At 38.1% G+C, this 22,736-nt stretch overlaps 1 protein-coding gene across 4 annotated transcripts in view; it reads left to right on the forward strand.

Annotated features, from left to right (window-relative positions):
* Positions 1-22,736, forward strand: part of KCNQ5 (potassium voltage-gated channel subfamily Q member 5) — a 270,357-nt gene that overhangs the window by 164,952 nt on the left and 82,669 nt on the right. Inside the window, exon 1 of one of the 4 annotated variants that reach the window (XM_062608202.1) lies at positions 20,763-20,882. The exons of the other annotated variants lie outside the window; for them this stretch is intronic. The gene's annotated coding sequence lies outside the window, so the exon portion shown is untranslated. Of the gene's footprint in view, positions 1-20,762; positions 20,883-22,736 lie in introns of those variants that run through there. 4 annotated transcript variants of the gene reach the window in all.

The raw sequence follows: 22,736 nt of genomic DNA on the forward strand, positions 1-22,736 counted from the left end.
TTAAAAAAAGAGTACTGCAGGATAGAGACCTTCCTTGGTCCTTTGGCTCTTCCCTCACTTCTCCTTTTCCAGACTAGTGTTTGTCATCCTGGCCTCAAAATCAGTGTTGCACTCACTTTTTCTTTATTTGAATCTGGGGTTTTTTGGCCTTTGTATTTCAGAGGAAGTACCTGTTAAATTGTTTGCGAAATGGAGTGGTCCAGAAAATTTGATCTCATAATATTTATATGAAGTATCATTGTAATAATAACACTAGCTGGTGTTGAAAGAGAAATAGAAACTCTTTAGTCAGGTACAGCAGGAAAAGTTTTATGACAGATGAAGGAAAAATTCTGTAGCAATAATAATCAAGCAATCTGGAAACTTCCCTGATATTAACCAAGTGTGATATATCAGGGACAGTAATTTTTAAGTTCTGTGTTTTGACAAGGTTTTGTTTTCTACATTTCGATATTTCTGAAAATAAACAAAGGATTAAAATATATGAAGAATAAAGAGAAAACAGTGATGTTTCAGAGAGGATTTGATGTCAATGATATAATGCAGTTAACTTCCGTAATGAAAACACCTAGGCAACATAGAAGTTTGTGGTGCTAAGCTGCTGTTAAAATTAGACCTTGTAGATCTTGCTTCATGCACAACTGACAATCTTGTGTGCTTTTGCATTATAATGCATATTTAAGTGTTTTGAAATTGCTTTGGGGGTAATTAAAATTAAACGAGGAGTCAGAACCTCAGGTGTAGGGTAAAAAACCTCAGAAGAAAAGTGTTTTTTACTAGTGGCATCAGCACAGGAATGCTGCAAAGGAACAACCGAGTATTCATTACTTTCTAAAAAAGTTGTTTTCAAACAGTCTTACATTTCTTTAACAAAATCCAGGATTTGTATCTTTAGGATGGTGGTGTTCCAATCATAGAAAAATGTTTTATATAGCTGTTGCATCATAATTTTGGATTGGGCTAAGGAATGAGTGATCCCACATTCTTAGTCATGCACATGCATTGAGTAATCTTGATTTATTTCAGCCAATAGGGAAACTGATCTTTTCCTGAGCTTATTAAAAAGTTGATCTAACCTTATGGAGAACCTACTATAGCTACAAATAGTTACTCTAACTATTTCCAGCAGTGAGAAGCATTTTCTAACATTTTTCCAAAGGCAGAAGCGAAGTATGTGCTTTTCTGTTATGGAGATGATGAGAGAAAAACAGAGACAAAATGAATTTGTTCACCCCTGTGGAGCTGTACCGCACCTGGCCCTGCAGTTTCGTCAGACTGATCTTCCCATTTTTAAAGTTGCTTGCAACACAAAGAAATTCTCTGTCTACTTATATGGAGGTCTGTCATCACCAGTGTACAAATGCCACTCAGCAGTACAAATTCATATTAAGCCAGTGGGAAAGTGAAGAGTTCTTCCTGTTTTACAGGGTTTCACAGAGGGCTTAATCCAAGAAGATGTGAAGGGGTCATTTAAAACAGATACTAGGTTTAGACTGGCCAGTTTGTAATCTAATTACTCAAAAGATGAAACTGTTCTTCTCTTTCTCCTTTTTTTAGATTGTAAACGAAAGTATACAGCTTGTGATGGCATAATAGTTCAAATAAAAGCTGAAAAAGGTAACTGTATTCAGCTGTCACTGCAAGCAGCAGGCAGACAAAATCAGTGCTCACACAGTTTCTAATACATTTCCCACATTTGCTGCTACAGCTACAATAGTAAAATAGCTTTGACGTACACTAATTTTTTATGTTATGCCTGAGTACTTCTGGACAGAAGTTCTCATTTCTTGAAATGTGTTCAAAAGCTAATATATAAACATTGTTTGTGTGTCATGTTTCTTTGGCATTGACACTTTTATTCTGCAAGGAAGGAGGAGAGACATTTTGTGATACCTCTAAGAGAATTTTTTAATTGTATTATTAAAGTTGGATTGCAATCATTTTGGCTTTGATTAGATTATTGTGGAAATGAAATAGTCCTCTGTGTTTTTAACTTAATTCTCAGGACCTAGTTCTGATTTTTCTCTAAGGGCAAAATCAGCCTCTGGGTTTAATTATGTTGCTGTATTCACAAAAATGATGCTAATACTATGCCTAGAGGTGATTTAACACAGGGAATTAGGTTTTGTGGTCTTTTTATAAGTCTGAAAATTTTGATTTTACTTTTAACAGCATGCTTACCTCTATCACCCTAATGAGAAAAAATTTGTCACAGTATAACTTACTTTTGCAGTAAGTATGACTAGAATCCCTCAGAAACAACTTTAGACATTCATTTTTCTCTTTCAATGTTGTACGTACTTCAGTCAATATTAATTTTACAGGGATAGTTTAAATGCCAACATTGTCAAAAGGATGAGATTTGGCTCAAGTTCAAGATATTTTATTAACATGCATGTAGTTGTCTGGAGACACTCTAAGCGCTTTGTTCAGTTGCCTGAAATATGAGTATCTAGTGACATTTGAAATGTCCTAGAATATCTTAAAATACCTATGTGGCATCAATAGGTATGACTCATGATCTCTAGGAGACTTCCAGCCTTCTGGTAAAGTTGCTGGAGGCTGAACATACTTTAAGGTATGACACTAGGAAAAGAATTACATCGATGGGTAAGCTCACCATGCAAACCTTGTTATACATACGCAATTAGCTGGTTCACCAAAAAGTCTACTTCAAGGGTGGAAGTTACCTAAATATAAGCATCTAGTGCCATTTGAGAAACCCTAGTCCATCAGCATGGCACTAGCGTGGGGGTCCTTCAGCACTAAAAGGAACTCTTGCATGTCTAACAACGTGGGACACATTTATAGTAACTGAGATGCTGTTGGCTTTTCACTGTGCATATATTGCCATCTAACCATGGTATCTGGATCATGCCTGTATCTTCTGATCTCAGTTGTATAATTCGAGATCTTGATGGCTTATATTTAAATTATGAATCTGACATGCCTCTCACCAACATACACAGAAGAGCCCTAAATTGAAATCTGAATAGATAAGAAGAATTCTACCCTAAGGTGTATCTTTTGTTCAGTCATGTTGCAACAGCCTGCCAAAAAAAATGTCCAGAAGGAATATTTTAAATCTACATCAAATGTGAAAGATCATGATTAATAATAACAACAATCAGACATATAAGTTGCAATACAGATGTCTACATATATATGATTGTGAGTTATTACAGTCAATAGAGAGACCCTTTTCTATAATGCTTTTACATTGGCACAGGGTTAAAAGAAGGGGTGGAAAAAAATAAGTAAATTCATTGGAGATAAATATATCAACAGTTATTAAATACGAAAATACTAGGCCTGATGCTGGAAGTCCCTCTCCTGCACCAGTGTCTAAGGAAGTATTCTGCATGCTCCTCCTATTCACATACTCTCATCTATACTGCTCCTACTGAGAGCTTTCGGACACAAAGGGCAAATGCACTGTGGCTGGGACATGCCATTGCTGTTATGCACAGCATAGTTAATTTCCTAATTCCTGCTTTAAAATATAAAACATTTTGAACATCATCATCCTGAAAATACCTGTTCTTCAAGGGGACCACAGGCAGCTAGCCAAACTGCAGATGTCTGTGTTGCAGTTGCCTAAAGATGAACCCTTCATCTCATGTTTCAAGCAAGAAGAGAAAAAACAGTTAAAATATGTCTTTAAAATAATTGAACTGGGCTATAGTTTACCTTGTGGCAATAAATTGCAAAACAGCTGCAAATAAGAGCAGTTACCTGATTAGTTTGCAATTCCTGCATTTTTGCATGCATAGAACAGGATGCCTATTGTTAGAGCCTTTTTTCTCTCGCAAAAACATATTCCCTTGCAAAAGTATTATACTTTATCATAAGAAGTATATTTAGAACTCACCAAATTGTGGTTTGTGTCAGTAGTATAACAACCATGTATGAAATATTGAGAATTTCTGAGAGGTCAAATTGCTAAATAAACAAGTCAGAAGGGTTCCCCAATCCAACAACTATTATGGGTCTCACACAATGCAAATAACTCTACAGCTCACCAGGGAGTCTCTTCTTTGTATGTTCTATCTTTCTTTTTTTTTCTGGAGGAAACTTTAAACTTGGTCGTGTTGCATAAGGATGTAAAGAATTGTCCTTAGCTGTAGATTTGGCATTATAGAGAATGTGGAAATAGTTTGTTATTGTCATTTATTATTGTTCTTTGTTACTGTCAAATTTTTAATTTCTCAGAATGAGAAAAAACCCTAACTTGTCTAGTAGGGCTGGAAGGGATTTCTGTGCTGGAGGACTGAGGTTCTCCATGGGAAGAGGGCTTTAAAGGTTCTAAAGGGAAGAGTGAGCATCAGTTTCTGCTAGGACAGGAGAATAGGTAAATGAGTAAGACTGAGTGGAACTAAACCAGATCATGGAGGGTATTAGTGACTATTGCAGAGTCAAGAGCTGTTCAGCCTGGGCCATTTCTGGCCTTGCATAGAAGCAAAGCAGCTGCTAGCTTTTAAATAAGACAGTAGGATAATTACAGATACTAAGCAGCCCATGGTTTAAAGGCTTCCTAGATGAGATTTTATACATAGGCTCTAGAAGACCATCAACCTACATTATTTTAGGTAGGGTCTTTTGTAGGGGAGGGATAGGTAGTGCTGTGTTTCGAACGCTAAACAAGGAGTAAATATTTGCCATTGAAATTGCTACATATGGTATATGTGCATGAAATGCAAGACAGTAAATGGGTTTGGATGCTGATTGGATGCTATTAAAATATGATAATATAATTGAATGTTAATCTGTGCAGAAGAGAAAAGGAAGAAGTCTTCTTGAAGTCACAGAGAAAGTACACCTTTCCCATAGACAACCACTGACATGCTTTTTTCTCTCACTTCTGTAGAGAAGTAAAGAGAATTCTAAAGACATGGCTAAAATCTCTATTTTGGTCCCTAAAAGATAGCTTATGGGGAAGAAGTTGGTTTGTGTCTGATTTTGCAATTTTGCGTGGGTTGTCTAAGATTCTCCTGGGAAGCTGGAGAGGAGGGGGAACTGAGAGATGCTGGGTCAGCAGCGCACACTCATTTGTGCATGGTTGGAAGAGGAGCTTTCATAGGAAGTGGTAGTTGTTAGACTATCTGCAGAGCTGCTTACGTATTTGTTATACTGCCTGGAAAAGACAGCAATTCACTGTGAATAATTTCTCAAGGTTAGTAAATGCCAGATACTACATTTGTTCCTTGTCTTTTTAGGGCTTTTTTTCAGAGGCAAGTAGAGAAAGTGTGTTATAGTTGAGCTCCCATCATCACATTCTTTAGGTTTTCTAGGTTCATTTTTCCAGACATTTTCTCACACACCACTCCCAAACCTTCATTTCAAAGGGTTCATGCTGTCACCTGGATAAGTGGAGGAGAGCATTTTTGACTTGTCACTGAACAGTAACTGTTCTCTTGACCTGCATCTAAAACAAATATGGACCACAACATCTGTTCTAGTAAAGCATTCTATCTTTTCAAGAAGGCTGAGCCCAAAGGGTGACTTGGATGCTTGGCTCCACTAGTGCAGTAAAATTGCGCCTGACATCTGTTTAATGCAACTACATGGAGCTTAAAAATGAAGGGCAAGCTTGAGAATTCAAGCTGATGGAAACCTGCTGCCAATGCAATGTGTGTGCTCATGTAGTTTATTAATCTTGTCAGTTGTTATTACCTTTTTATCTGGATCCTGTTAACTTAGGATTTGTATGTAACTCATGGAAAAGGTACGCTTTTGTTTTCTTTGGTCAGATATCAGAAATCTGTTGACATGAGTCTTCAAAGCATTAAGTCAGTAGCATCATGGAAATTTGGCTGTGTTTTGAGCACTTGAGTAGCTATAAAAATTAGACTAGATTATTTTAACAGGCTATTGTTCCACAATCTATCTCATCTTTCTTTTTCTTTTTTTCTTTTTATAACTTTCAAGTCATTTAAAACTACTTTGCTTTTATTCCAAAGTTCAGTAAAAGCTGTTGCTTAGTCTGTGTCTGCAACATTACGTACCCACTCAGTATGTCAACAGTACATAGAAAAACAATCCAAACAGCTGCTACCTTTGCATATGGAAGAGTATCATTCTGTAACAGACAACTTCTCTTAGTTTCATTTTCTTAGAACAGAATAAAAGAGCTAAATATGTTTATGCAATAAAGAACAAAATAGTAGAAGACATTGATTTGACCCTCTGTTTCTTTTATTGCTCCGATTTAGTAACACTTGACTGTTTATTTCTTGTTGGATGATCTCTTTGCTGTGGGCCGTCGGCAAATGTTCTAGTGTCATCTAATCTTTACGTTTCTCCCTTGACCCTCTTCACAGGAATAGACAGTTACATATCCTAATGCAAATCTATGATCAGCACCCATCCATGCTCCCAGAGAGTTCTTCACTGTAGCATCTCACTGCGTTCATGCTGAATATCTTTACAGTCTTCTGTTGTGAGCCCTACACTCTCATCTTGCTGTTATTTAGGGGACCAAAGTCATCTCTAACTATAACTCTTCATCTCTATCAAAAATATTCTTCACTTGTGCAATGTGTAATAACATTTTATTACCAGTTGCAATGCTTGAACACAGTCACTGTTGGTTTGGGGTTTGTTGCTGTTATGCATTATTATGTAAGAAACACTATAGTAATGATTTACTGAACTACTTTTTATGTATTTTTAGATGAACCTCTTTAATATTTTGTGCCAGTAATCCATATAATTCATTATTACCAGTGCTACCCCTCATAGTACACTACCTTTAGTTTCTTTCCTTTGATTTTCAAGGCTCTTACAGGAAAATGGCCTAAAGACTTTCTGTGGTTTGATTTGTCGAGGGTTTTAAAGTGAAAAATGAAGTTATTTTTTCACAGCCCACACAAAGTCTCTGTAAACATAGTGCTATTCTCTGCACTCCACCTCCAGCTCCGCAGTGAGTGTCTCCTCACTGGGAGCTCCTCTCAGGGTGGCACTCAGGTCTGGCAAGTTATGACGAGAGTCCCTCACCCACTCTGTTAATAACTTGGTCAGAAGCCTGCAAGATAGAAAATTAATTGGAGAAAACATGGATTTGATGGCCTGAAATAGCTGGGGATTGTGTTGGCTCTTGATGTCATATCCAGGCCTGTGATACTCCATTCAAGACCATGCCACCTATATATGGAATGCTTTCCAGACACGCTCAAGAAACCACAGCTTGCCTCCAAAAGATTACTATCTAAAGTCTGGTTCCTTTTCTTTGAGTTAATTTTGTAGCATGCATTTTTTAGCAGTGGGAGGATATTTTTAGCTATACAGTTCATTTCAATCACTCTTCTTAGGGGTTGCAGTCTCTTGGTTTTAACCACTATCAGTAATACATCACTACTTACATTACACATTATTTGTTGTGTGATATAAGTGAACGCTCTTATTGTAGGCAGAGCATATTTTCTTTCATGATACTGCATTTTAAATCATCTAAATGGCTTTCGAGGCGAAAATAATAAAACTGTTAGCATATTACTTGAGTTAGATTTTGAAGGACGACTGTAGAAAGTGCAAAATTTTAAGAACTTCTGAAAAATCTCATGAAGTACATATTTCCATCTTTTGCAGCTAAACACTTTTCCAAAATGTTCCCTTAGGGTCCTGGTGTTTTTGCAGCCATCACAAAAGAAAGCTGGTCCTTGGTTTCAGACTTGGTTCTGCACCATGTCCATGTACACATTCCTTTTGACTTCAAGGTTTCTCTTGCAGCACTGGGCCTCATCTGCAAACATACTTATTGTTAAAAATACTTATTATTAAAGGTTTCTCAGAAAGCTGTACTAAGAAAGTAGTTTCCCTTCATAAACAAAGCTGATTAGTACTGTGCTTTATTTATTGCTGCCTGTGATGTCATTCAAAGCACTGTAGTGGGGATGCTAATGGAAAAAGGAAGATGTGGAAATGCTGGCTGAAGTGCTGAAGTGTTGAAGCAGCATCTTCCTGAGATATTTCCTTGTTGAATATCAAGGTGTGTGATGCATAACCTTTTATTTCTTTTGGATTCATTTCTGTTCATAGGCTTTCAAGGAATGATAGTAGTGAGAAATAGCTCTTCTGTATTTTGGTAGTCCACTGATGTCCTGTAACCTAATTGATTCTCAGTATAAAACCCTGAGCTTTGCTTATTATGGTGCGCAGCATTTCTGGAGTTCTAACTTCATTGAAATTTTCATGCTTTGTCACAGTATTTATTGAAGACATTTAGTAATCTTTTTTTTTTTGCCTAAATTCACTTAGGTTCATTTTGTTGGTGTAGTGATGAAGATAAACCCACTATTCATCTGTAACAAAAAAAATCATTTTGGGTATTGTATTGCAAATTGTATTCTGAAAAATATCTGATTAAGTCAGCAGGAGCTTTTGTGGACACTTATGAGCTAGTTTCTATGCCTGGTAATGGTAGTCGTGTAATTGTGCCAGGCTAGAGCACAAGTATGAGCTACTCAGCCTGTCTGGAAAGCTGGGTGAATTATGGGACAGCTTGCCTGAGCTAAACTCTGCACTTCTTTGGCTGCACTTTGTCAGAACTCAAGCTAGCTCATTTAAAGCTGACCTTGGCAGGCTGATGTATGCCACAGTCTCACTGTGTCTTCACACCTTGAAGTACAGTAAAGGCCCATCTTTGCTATGGCTTACTGCAATAAATACATGTTTCTCAAACCCCAAATTTCTTACAAAAATAAATATATATATTTATTTATATATAAATAAAAATATATAAGGGGGGGAAGTGGCTGATTTCCACATTTCCTTTCAGGAAATCTTAACCTTATTAATATCAACAGTAAAAATTCATTCTAAATGAATTTTAGGCATGGGATCACAGTGTGTCACCCTAGAAATGTGTAATTCCTGTTTCTGCATCTGTCTTCCTACAAGTGTAATGCATCTAGAAAATCTTCACATGAACCCTCTCTGTATCACTGTGGCAGTCAGGAAAATATCTACTTATGTTAAGCTTCTTTCCTTACTAAACCAGTGGGACTGAAAAAATGTTTCTATGCCCTTCTGCTTTATAAGGAAATGAGCTTGGATAAATTTGCATGAGCTTAAAAGATTGACCATTTCTTCTGATACTTTAAAGATGAAAGAGACAAAAGAAACATAGTGTGATTCTGTCAGACAAATTAAAATCATATTGAGTAGGGTATTTTCACAGTTAAACGTTGAAGAACTTGGTACAAATATGCTGTCTCTGTTACTGAAAACGGAGCAGTTGCTTCTGTCAGAAGTGGATACATCCAGTTGTTGATTAGTTACAATACCAGAATTGATGGCTTGTTTATCCAAATGTTACAAATTCTCTGGTGTTCAGTTTTCCTTTTGCAGTAGCTGTTGCCTCTGCTATACAAATGTGGTTACCAAAATGTGGTATTGATACAAGTGAGGAAGAGAGAGTCTTTGGTGATACTGATGCAAAATATGCAAACAACTTCAGCTAAACATAGCTTTACCATGATTTTGTTATATAAATGTCAACTTGAAATTAAATGTTATGGAAACATTTCTTTTATCTTTATGGACTGTACCAGCTGCAGTTTGCTCAAGTACAGTTTACATTTATGATGTTGTTTAAATCTATCACATACATTCAACATGCACAAGAAGAATTTTTTAAAAGCAAGCTGTTTGCGTTTGCGCAGTAATTACCTACGGGCCAGCTTCAGTCCTCTCATATGCAAGACAAGTTTGTTCTGACTCCAGGGAGACCAGGAGTCACTGAAGCTGGTAGCAGCAGTTTGATTTTTCCAGAGACTAATGAGCTCAAGAATTCTTATGCATGTTGCAGGACTCACACTGTATCATTATTTTACACATCATGGGCAAATTTCACAATATATAAACCATTAGATTTATTTTATTTCCCTTGGGTAGTTTGCAATGCCATTGCAAAGATTGCGTTTTAGCCCTTATTTTTCTCTATGCATCTGATTTGAGGCTTACCTAGAAACCGGAATAATAAGAAAAATTATAATTTTAAAATAGAGTTGTATTGCCCCAGCCAATTCCTCTTATCAGGCAGGATGCAAATATGTTTTAAAATAGCAGTGCCCTATACATCACAATATGTTATTGTCCCTGTAGTGCAAAGTGTAAATGTTAGGAACTACACATAGCATTAGAGTGTTGGACTAGCTCAGCCTCAAAGTGTAAGCTGCATCCAGTTAACAAATCTGGTCGTGAAGCTACAGGCAGAGATTATTCCAGACACATCACCCCGCTGTGAGTCACAAAAAATAAGACACCAGCATTCATTAACTCTGCCAGCCTGCTTGGCCTGACATGGGCTGGGTTCAGTGGTCATTGGATTAGAATTTGGAAGTTAGAGTTCACTTCTGTCTGCTTCTTCCCTATTCCTGGAAAAAGATTTAATCTGTACCCACGTATAATAAGGATTTATAAAGGCAAGATGCAAACAGAGGAGATGAGCAAGAATGGTAATTAACTACACCTCAGAATGCCACACAGAGATGGCATCAGTGCACTTTTTAAGGAGTAGGTTCAGGCAAACAAATTCAAAGATAGCTCTTCATAGAGCTCATACTTGAACTTTGCAAATTATTCACAGGTTGTGTGTGCATACTAAAAGTACACATGGACTCCAGAACTGGTGGGGCAACCCGATAGCAGCAGAGAGCCTGTCCACATCCACAGCCTGAGGTTTTTTGGAAGCCACTGAGTCTCAGCCTACTGGTAAGGTACCAGCTTGCTACCTCTCTTGGCATCCGCCGCCAGCCACTGCTGCGAGGGCTGGATAGATTTTGGTCTGGTGCACTGTGGTCATCCATCAGTGAATGGCAAAACACTTCATTGCAAAGATTGTTCCATGACAAAGCAGACTTTCATGGGCTTCCATTACGAATTTTATATTTCTTTTTAATTCTGAAAAACCAAACTATTTAAAGAAACTTCTAGATGCTTCATTTACCTGTTAGCTGATACATACTGCACATCTGAATCTGTGCCTGGACATTTAATTGTTGGCTTGAGCCTCAAAAGTGATCCACAGACAAACTATGACTCCTGAGTATGTCAGCCCCTCAAAACAGCTACTCAGAGTTTCTGTCTGAAAATACCAGTTAATAGCTGGAAAATCTGCAGTGCTGGGCAAAAGATAATAGTTTAGGTAATCAAGATATTATTAACATGTATCCTGTTTTTCTACTTCAGTGACCCAGGTTTGGTGGAATTTTTTGCATTTTCAGTAATAAAAAATAAAGCCCTCTGACAAACTAAAAACAGTGTGAACAAATAAGACAAGGTATATCCAAAGTAAACCATGTCTCACTATAGTAAAAACAGCATTTTAGCTGAGTTGCAAGAAAAATAACAGGCAAAATAAAAAGAAAGACTGCACCAAGAATAGCAATCCAGATAAGGATACTACAGGGAACTGCAATACTATTTTAGGTTGAAAGGCCTTGATATTTAACCTCACTGCTTCAGTATTAGGTTTACAGGTTTTCAACAAAAAGATGCAAACTCAGTGAGGTTATTGGGGTAAGGATAGCTGGAAGAGATTAGCACCAGGAGGATGAGGATGCAGATCATCCCTTCCATCCCAGAACATCAAGCCCACTTGTTCTTAATCCGGTATATTGAGTGATGCACTCAAAAAAAAAATAGAAATGTGGTGATTATATTGTGAGGAGTAAAGTAATGTGAAGCTCGTGTCTCACATCAGTGTTTCTGATATAAGAATTGCTCCTTGGTATGAAAAAAAAATTGTAACTGTGCACAGTCAGGTGTTGTACCAGGCTGCCCAGAGAGGCTGTGGAGCCTCCTTCCCTGTAGATATTCACCACTTGGCTGGACATGGCCTAGACCATGATTTTTACGAATTCCCTTTGTAAAATAAGCCAGTGTAAATTTATTAGAGATTTATATGATTATTTTAACAGACAGTTTAAGCCCTTTCTATTTATTTGCCTGCAACTGTTGGAGCTCGGTGATACTCTGGGCATACTGCAAAACTGTTTATTTCATCCAGTTTTATAGACAGGTTTGACTACATGATCTTCTTAAGTTGAAAATGTTTCTGTTGCTTTGATATATTGGTTGATTGGGTTACTTTTTTATCTCTATGCTCTCATGTGGCTGGACGGATACTGTTAAATGATTTTTCATTTAAATCAAGATGCCTAGTCTTGCTCAGCATTTATTCTTTAAATCTACATAAATAAATGCTTATAACAGGTTACAAAACAGAAAAGAAAAAGGTTCAGCTAGCAGAACTTGTTTTTCAGAGATAAATATATGCAACATTTTTGGCTCACCCTGCATCCACTCTTGCTTGTCAAGTTTCCTGAGCAATTAGGAGACAGGCACACATGCATCTCTGCTGGAGGGAGAAAAACACCGCTCTCACTACAAGGAGGTGCAGTCAGCTGGTGTATCTCAACTCAGAATGATTCCTGGCTGTGTGAGTCCTCTGTTTGGGTCCCATACATAACTTAAATCACTCCTAGCTTAGGAAGGATCAATTCTCAACTCTCATAAGGTTCTCATGTGTGCTTGATTTAACGTTTTAGTTAACTTTTTAAAGAGACTGAGAATTTGCAAGAGCCCTTCGATGCCTAACCAGTACTGATTTTTAATATGAAACTTTGTGAATTGTAGGAGTCCAAAATATATCTATATTTTGTAGGAGGCCAAAATTATATATTTAATATAATTTATATATTAATTATATATATATTATATAATTGTAGGAGGCCAAAATATGCCTATCATATATCTATGCTCCATATTGTTAATAAGGAGAACCACATTACTGTTTCTCATGATGGAGTTGTCTGGACTGAGCACACTGAAGTGTGTAAGATGCTGTAGTGGGAGTCATAGATGTATGACATAGAAATGTACCCTTGGCACTTGCACAGCTAGCTATCATTCTTAGCTGACAAGTAACTGTACTTCCCTGTAGTGAGAGAGGTTTTCTCCTTCCAGCAGATATCCATGACTGCCCATTCCTGAGCTATGGGAAATTACAATCCTATTCACTAGGATGTACCATGAAACTACTGAAGGCTAGTACTTTGTATACTGAAGCTCCAGAAAACTGACTTCAACTGTGTGGTTAACAAAAGGATCTCAGGGCTTCTTCTCCAGCCTTGAATCATACAGTCAGTGTTTGGAAGTATATACTCGCAGTCACCTCTGATTAGGCTGTGCACATAAATCAGAGAATCGTAGGATGGTTTGGGTTGGAAGCAACCTTTTAAGACCACCTAGTCCAGCTGCCCTGCTGTGGGCAGGGACATCTTCCACTAGACCAGGTTGCTCAAGGGCCATCCAGCCTGAAGAGCACTTGAGTAAGTGCTACAGGATCAGTATCTGGGAAAGGAAACTGATGTGCTAAAGTGAAATTCATATAGCATTATCTCTGTGCCTGTAATATGTCTCAAAAATGCAAACTTGTTTAACACTAATTTCCAAGCAGGATGATTTTGGCAAAGAGTGCAAGCCACTGTAAGATAAAATGTTGGAAAGTAAAGCACCTTCATGTGCTGTTTCAAACAGACAAGCAGCAGTTTTAATGTGTTTAAGAAGCTCAAAGGGCAGGTTTTTCCCCTCATGGAAAATAAGTGATCACTTTGTGTATTTAACATTCGCATAAGCATAATAGTTGTTCCAGAACCTCTGCAACTCGGTATTTAATAAAATAACTCATTATCGAAACAGAAATATTATTATTGCCAAAGCAATGCATAAGCATACCTTTGGCACACAGAAGCCAGACGTGAGCAGCAGCCGAATTCCTCACAAACATCCCAGGAGCGGCAGGTCCTGCTGCGAGCACACAAGATGCTGCCCTTCCACGATGCTGTGTGCAGCCACTGCTGGAGTGCTTAGCAGCAGTAGTAGTAGGGACTTCAGAATATCTTGTTTGATGCACAGAAGAAATGACATAGCCCTCTTTCCAATTGCAGTGATTATGAGATAAAAGACCCTGAAAAATAGAGGAAAATGAGTCACAGCTTTGGGCTTTGATTGGAGAGACTCAGATGGAATAAAGCCGCATTTTGAAAAGTGTTACATCTTGCTTTAGGTCACTGCGAGAGCAGTTCTGTTCTCAAAGGAGTGTGTGATACAAAGCCACAAGCTGCTTGTTGTATCCCCCTCAGCAAGGCCTAGTGCTTGACAAAGTGCATATCTGCTGTTTGCTTTTAGCCAGTAAGAACTTTAAAGCATACAAGGAAATAGGTGAACACCCCACTTCCCCCCATTTTTGAGACTTTGTGCTGCTTTCATGTTGATCTAATATGGATGAGCATAGAACCCCATGGAGAAAGGAGGTAAGTGTTGCTATATATACATTAAATCCAGGAAATTCTCATTGTCATTTGAACACTTTAAGATGGGATTCTTCTTTTGCAATCTCACATGCTTCTGCCATCAGGTCCTGGTCTGTTAGTACTGCTGCCTAACAACAAGAAAGGGCACTTCAGATTCCAGAAAGCACAGAACTTATTTAGATTTAGAAAGACAAGACTAATGGTGTGGTATAAAACTGAACACCCTCTAACTAAAGTGCAGTGATTGATCCTTAGAAGTAAGTTTAATACTAACAATGCATTATGTTGGGAAAATATTCTGTGTTCCATTTATATCCTTGTTTACTACTGGGAGAAAACTGTAGGAAATTAACAGGGCTTTTTTGCTCTGGTGATATTTATGACTCATAGTTCCCAACATAAGCCATACTTCTGCTGAAGACAACTGTAAGGTTTCAGTAAAGACTGAAATCCAGCTATTAGTTAATAGGATAAATTACTTTAGAGAAAGAAGAACTTGATCTTGGTACATCGAAAAAAACTTCTGAAAAGCTTTTTTTCTTGGTGCCATTATGACATTATTCTGCCAAGTTTAATGATCCCCGGCATTTGTGGCTGCTTAGATTTCTATAGTAGCTGTGAGGGGTCCTGAGGCTATAAGGTAGGCTGAACTTTTAAATACTGTGCTATACTTACTATTTTTGGAAGTTCTTCCATGAACATATATGATTTTGTTCAGGACAGACTTGCTCTTTAATCCTCATTCTCCTGACTGGAGTGTTTAAAAATATTATTCTATATTTCAGTATATTAAAAAGGTAAAAAATTATTCCAGTCTTAATCAATCTGCTGAATGAAAGCATCATAAAGTGAGCAGATTAACTGCTGTTTGTCATTTTTAATCATTTTGTACCATTCCTCCCACAGCCATCGCAGGGTGATATCGTGGTGTGGTACAATACACATCAAAACTCCAGTGTTGCCACTGAAAGTACCTTTCTCCATTTGAAAATAAATAAATAAGGATGGTTTATTGTCTTATCCAGTATTCTGGCAAAATGTGAGACTTAATAGCATTTAACATTTCTTGTTTTCTTTTTGTATCTTTTAAGCTGATGTGCTTGCTCAAGGAAGAATGATGCCTGCTTTATAGATCCCTTGAGAAATTTACCTTGCTGTTTTACTTTTTGTCTATGGTGGAATGGATTATCAAATGTGCATTTAATGACACTTTCATTGGTGTCCTATAGGTATCTGAGCTATTTCACTTGCTTGGTTTTGATTACGTATCTTGTGATAGCCTTTTTGTTACTTTGTCAGTATAAGCCATATACAATTACTTAGCAGACGCTGCTAAAAATATGACTCCTTAAAAATATGACAGGAAAGGTCAATTTAGATTGACAACACTCTTTTTTTACGCTGCATACTTGAACTCTTCCATACTTCAATTAAGATACATAAATATCACATAGGGGAATGGAAAATAAAATATTGTTTGAATAAAATTTATGCATCAGAGCCTGACAAAATTCAGCTTTCTGAGCAAGTTGCTTCACCAGCAAGTTCAGTTCTTGGAAAATTTCAGACATGAAATTCCATTCAAATTTGTATATTTCTGAAAAAGGCAACAATTATTTTAAAGAAGGGTATATAAAAAGCTGGCTTTGCTGCAGTCTGGTTTTGGGTTTGGTTTTTTTTTTTAGTCTCAAAAATTGCTTTTAAAGTTTCCTATCCACTTTATTTTCACATTTTAAGACAATGAGGTCTTCATATTCCACCTCTCCATAGACGGGGTTGTGTTATTTCTGGGTAGAAGGCAGAGCGGTATCAAGCCCTTAACATGTTACACTCTTCCACTTGAAGGAAACCTTGAAGTGCAAGTCATTTTAAGGAAAGCCTACAGGAGAAATTTATGGGCTTTTTCTATGGGAGAGCGCTTGTTCTCCATGCGGCTTTTGTCAAACATTTTTAACAAATTGCAATAACCTTTGTCATATCTCATTTTCTTGCATAAACAAGTCACATTGAAACTATAAATGATGGAAAATTTAATCCACATGGCTTGCACTATCAAAACTGTTAAACTGTTTTCTTTTCCACCATGTCAGCAGTGCATTATCTGTTTTATAGGAATGTTGAAAAGATTACTTTTAAAGGAGATACCACAGGACCTGCATAAATGTCCTCCTCACTCCTGCACTAGCTATCGTTTTCACTTTCAGTTCTTCCTGAAGCTAGAAACTGCTTTGGTATTTGTCTTCCCATGTCCTGTCAGAGAGGATATTTCCACCCACCTCCAAGAACTGTCTGCTCAGAGACACCAGAAGTGCAGAGGCTAACAAGAGCTGTCAGGTTTTTGCTGCCTTCCTGTCTTGAGCATGCACATCTGCTCTGGGATGCAACGTAGTACACCAGCTGTCAGTCCAACAGGATGCATACCTTCTCCTCTATGGCAACTTAGTGCCTGGCAAACTGTGTGTATGTATCACAGTAACTTCTAGTCCAGATTATGCTCTTTTTGTCTGACCCCATTAACTCCATGGAGCACTGAAGCCTCCTTTTCTCACACACCGGCAGGGGGGAGAGTACTGACATCTAGCCATGGCAGGGACCTCGTGTAAAGCAACCCACTTATCAAGTATCTGTCTCTTTGCCTTCTGTGACAACTGTTCACCAAAACTAATAGTTCCAATGAAAGTATAAGTGCCATGAATGACCACCTCTTTCCTTCCTTTCTTTATAGGGTTTTTACTGGGTATCCACTTATCTAAACCTGTAATGGATCTATTGGTTCTAGACATCCAGTATAATCTTCAGCACATTTGTTTTTCTAATGCCTCGCACTGATTTTATGCATTCAAGAATTTAAAAGTCATTTAAAGTTGGTACTTGGGTACTCAGTTCAGCAAGATCCTGGTCACTGTTAAGAAAACATGGGCACTGCTCCTGGCTGTGGAAGAAATTATTCCTGGAGGGGCTCTGATAGCTTCTTTGTAGACTTAGACCTTACCAATGCAAACAACTTTCCGTAAGTTTGCAAGAAACTTGCATTAGTTTTGACTTTTGACCAATGGGAAAAGTAATCTACTTTTCCATTGTAGCTAAGGTTAGCAAAAGCTTTCAAGCATTTTCTGCCTTCCATACAAAATCCAGGATAATGGCACTGCCAATGGTTTGCAGACAATTTTGGTCAAAATCCTGAATGTGCTTGCATTTATGGGGATTAAATCAGACCTCAAATAATACTGGAACATAACTCCGGTGGTCTAATCATTTAATTATGTCATTTTTACAATTATACACTTTTATTATTTACAGAAGAGGTCAAAAAACTCTTTCCAGATGTTTAACTTCTGAGTATTTTAATTCTAGCTGTAAATAACATAGCTAAATGGCTTTTAAAGATCTTCCCTGAGTGTACTTTTTGTGCTTACAATATTCCCTGAGTAATGTTTTAACAATTGGTTTAAGCTGAACACCGTCTTCCATATGAACAGCCCTCAAATCACAAACTGTAGTAAAATTATGTTGAAAATTAAATAAATGGAGAATTGGTGGTTCCTAATTAACCAGTAAGAAAAATTTATGAGAGGTGGATTGAATAAATATCAAAGCTTCTGAGTTATATTATCTTTCATAAATTGGCTTTTCTCCAATTAGTGTATACTTTCAGAAGCAGGAGAATAAGATGAAAGGATCTGCATCAAAACTGATTACTGCTGAAACAAAATGGTAGTTGCTGCTTTTGATAAAATACAATACTATGGCAGTGCTTGGATAATTTTATGGGAAGTTGCTGCCTAAGGCATATGTTTTACTGTCTGATACTGAATGCATGAGGAAAGACAATCTGTTTTTTCAGCCTGAACAAATATATGATCCAGATTGAACCACTAGAGGCCAAATATAATTGCTGTGTGTTTTGCTTTCTACTACTCACTACGTACAGCAGCATCGTCTTGTCTAGCATGTCATCATAACACACAGTTCAAATGATGGCATTGGAAAATACTTTTTCCTCTATTGAGGGTTATAAAATGACTATCCAGGGCTGAATGTAACCCTCTACACTTCATCTGTCACTGGAGAAATAGTTCATGATAGGAAACAGCTTACACACTTTGACACAACAGGGTTTGAACCTTATTTATTTTTGCTGGACAGATCCTTGTTTAACGTCTAGCCAGGTGAAAGGTGTTGCTGCATCCTTCATGCCTTCACTTCTAGCTGGGGAAAAAAAGAAGTGCTTGGTCTGAGTAAACAGTTTACATTATAAACAATAGAAAGCAAATCCTGACTATTGGTTTACTTCGAAGGAAAGCACTACAGTGTAAGTAAACTACAGAAAATATCCCAAAACACTTAATCTTTTTAATTTTGTTCCTACTATTGTGTTTTAAAAGCACCTAGAAGTATGCATCTAGTTTTGTAAGGCTAATAGGACTGGGTTTATGTCCTCCCCCAAAGTGCTTACAGTCTAATTTTAGCCATAATATGCTGAATGGCAGTAAAAAAAAGTGTTCAGTGTTGGAGGGAAGAATGAGGGATAAAGGAGCAAGAACTGAATGTGTAAGTGGATAAATGCAAATATTTTTCTTTTATTCTTTAATAATAATAATAATAACAATGCTTCATTCCTTTTAGAATTTTTGGAAAAACTGAGTATAAAAGGTTATAGAGGTTTGGAAAAATATCTTTCCAAGACTCTTCTTATGTATGCTGTGAGGATTGTTTCTGCTTTTCATGGAAAATCTGCAGAACTATGTTTACCAGGTGCTAATCTAAAGTGCACCTGGCTTTCCTGAATATTTACCTTTATTTTGATTAATACACAGCTTAACTGTACTGATTCCCTCTCCTGACTCACTTTTCCCATCTATCATGAATTAACGCTGTGCCCACAGTGATCTTCTAAATCACAGTTTAAAGAACTATGGAAAAACAAGTGGTGGATGAGTGGAGGATGGTTTTGTGACTGCAGGAGTGGGCTGGGACTTAAAAGGTTCAGGTTTATTCTACACATAAAGACTTTCCGTGTAGGCTTAGGCACATCCCTTACCTTTTCTATGACGTGGTCTCTATCTATGATATGGAAACAACAAGCTTGCTTTTTTCCTGCTGTGTCTGTTTTCTGTAATTGTGCCATAAGAGGTCCCGTCCAAGTGAAAATTTGTACTGTGTGTTTGGATAAGACCCAGTACAACTGGGCCTCCAATTTAGTTGGTCTTACTAGAAAACAACTAAACAAGAGCAATTTTTAATACCTAAACACAAAGGAAGTAAGAAAATATAATTTTAACTGATTCAGGACTAAAGAAATTCAGCAAAATAAATTACATCCTTTTACCATAAATTCTTAGTCACTTCTTAATTTTATTTTGCCCTCCGTGCAAGCTTTAATGAGGAGAAACCACATTTATGCCCATGTCAGTAGGATGTAATTATAGGGGATTGTATCTGAAGACTGTAGCAGCTGAAACTACTAGTAATGTTCTGGGAGATTTTCCTATATTAAAAAAGAGTGGGGATGAAGGGGAGCAAAATTACTCACAAGGTGGATTTTTGTCATTTGAATGAGTCTTTTATGAAATCTTTAAGCATATATATGCTGATCTTAACGTTTCCTTAGTCTAGAAGATAGACATGCAATGGTATGTGTCAGAGACATATCCAGACCCTCCTGGATACTGTTTTTACTTACACTTCTCAGTAGAGCTTATAAGGCAGGGTCCTACCAGATTTGATTTTCAGAGTAGAACTTCTCCCTGGCAGCGAAGTGATAGCACTACAAAATGTGCCTCCAGTATCTTACTACATTGCACATCAGATTTTCTACTAGGAATTCTGAAGGAATGGACTTACGTTTTTATCTAATGTACTGGATATATTACAGCACTACTGTATTACAGTACTATGGAAAGTCCATATGTTACAATGGGAAGAGTAATTTTAGCTCCTTAATTGCTCACTTCATAGTCAGACCAGGGCCTTTTCCAGCCAAGTTCTGAAATTTCAGAGATTTCAGAGATTTGAACACAGATTTCACAGCATGGTAACCTGACCCTCACTGGATGCCAGGTGCCCACCAAAGCTGCTGTATCACTCCCCTCCTCACCTGAACAGGGGAGGGAAAACAATGAAAGCTTGTAGGTTGAGATAAGGACATGAAGAGATCGCTCACCGATTACCATCATGGGCAAAACAGACTTGACTTTGGAAAAATTAATTTAGTTTATTACTAATCAACTCAGAGTAGGGTAATGAGAAAATAAACACAAATCTCAAAACACCATCACCCCATTGCTTCCTTTATCATGGGCTTAACTTTACTCCCAGTTTCTCTACCTCCTCCCTCGCAGTGGCACAGGGGGACGGGAATTGTGATCAGTTCATCTCACATTGTCTCTGCCCCTTCTTCCTCCTCAGGGGAGGACTCCTCACACCTTCCTCTACTCCATTGTGGGTCCCTTCTATGGGTGCAGTCCTGCAGGAACAGGCTGCTTCAGAATTGGTCTCCCGTGGGATCACAAGTCTTGCAGCAAACCTGCTCCATTGTGGGCTCCTCTCTCCATGAGGCCACAGGTGCTGCCAAAAACTTCAGCACAGGCTTCACATGGCATTACAGGCTCCTTTGGGCATCCCTCTGCCCCAGTATAGGGATGCCCCTTCCTTCTTCTCCCCCCCAACTTCCCTCTCCTCTTGCCTAACTATGTTATCCCAGAGGCACTACCACTGTCACTGATGGGCTCAGCCTTGGGCAGCAGTGGTTATGACTTGGAGCTGACTGGCATTGACTCTACCAGACACAGGGGAAGCTTCCAGCAACTTCTCACAAAAGGCCACCCCTGTAGCACCCCCTGCTCCCAAAACCCTGCCACCCAAACCCAGTACGCACAGCCTCCCTGGGCAACTTGTTCTGGTACTGAACTACATTCACACTGACTTTTTTCCCCTTAGAGGTAGTCATAATTTTCTTCCCTGCAAAATGTGTCCTCTATGCCTTCTTCATAAACAGAATTAGATAGCTGAGGGCAACAGTCAGAGATCTCACCATCCCTTTGTCGAAGCTGGACAAACCCAGATCTGCTATTGTATGTCATGAGCTGCAGCCCCAGCCACCTTTGTGGCCCTCCCACTGCACTCGCTTCAGTCTGTCCATCTCTCTCCCATGCTGGGAAGCCTCAAACTGGGTACAACACTCCAGATGTGGTCTTTCAGATGCCCAACAGTGGGAAATACTCACTTCCCTCAACCTGCTGGATAAATTCTTACTAGTACAGCTCAGTGTACTAGTGTACACTAGTGTAAACTGCTGAGATGTTCAACTTGGCCACAAGAAAAACACACATACACTTCCTGATACTCTTCTGAAAAGCTGCTTTCTGTGTCTTCAGAATTATTGTGCTGGTTAAAGGAAACATCATGTGGAGGAGCATGTGCACCTTCTATACAGATCAGTAATTTCGATGCTTTTCCCTTTGTCCTTGGAAGAGATTTGAGTCCTTTCTGTACCAGGAAGGAGCCATTTTCACTGTCATAAAGATATGTATCTGCATTAATTACAGTACCTATTCATGTTATGTTAAGGCATCTGCTAATAAGAGTCCCAGCAAGTCAGACAAAAGCCAAAGGCCTGCCCTTTTTTGGTTGACTCATTGCCCAGCATGACTGACAAGCATTTCACTTGTCTTGTTCCAAGAAAGAAAATTAGCAAAACATTGATAGAATCAATTACTACTGCTTGCAAAATCAAATACAAGAATTTAAAATACAGAACATGCACTGCCTTGCAGTCCTTCAGTGTGCTGTCTGGCTGCTGATTAGTCAATTCATGGTGTTATGGGTGAAATGTACTTCTTTTCTGATCCAATTCATAGATGGCTTCACCAGTACAATTGTATTATTAATGGTGAAGCAGTACAATAAGAAAGGTTATTTGTTATCCATATTGAAGGCCTCAAAGCTCTGCGGGCTTTTGTCTGCAAATACCACATGTTCTGTATGCTGTAAGGATCAGACATGGGATATGCAAGAATTTCTACAGCGATACTGAGTGTTTGATCTTCCTTGCAAATAGGTTTAGCAGCACGTTGGTGATTTGCTTTGCCTGGGTGTATTTGTCACTACACAAAACATGCAAGCTCATGCAAGCTCAAAACTGTGGTCATGTTTTCCCAACTGTAGTAGCATGACTTGTGTAAGACTTGTTTCATTCACTCTCCTGTTTTAACTTCTTCAGTGGATTGTATGGTATTAAATTTGTTCCCAGAACGGATCCTGTTCATTTAGGGCAGTGATGCCGCAAGTCAACTACCTCTCAGATTCTGATAGTTTGTACATGAAGTCTGTTGCTCAGAAAGAAGTTGTTTCAGATGGGCAGTTGGGTTCAGTATGTATCTTATCTCTTCAATAAGCTCAAACAGCAGGATATTTGTG

This window comes from Pezoporus occidentalis, unplaced genomic scaffold (genome assembly GCF_034315485.1).
Source record: "Pezoporus occidentalis ecotype Australia unplaced genomic scaffold, CSIRO_AGI_Poc_V1 ctg13, whole genome shotgun sequence".
Classification (NCBI taxonomy): domain Eukaryota; kingdom Metazoa; phylum Chordata; class Aves; order Psittaciformes; family Psittacidae; genus Pezoporus; species Pezoporus occidentalis.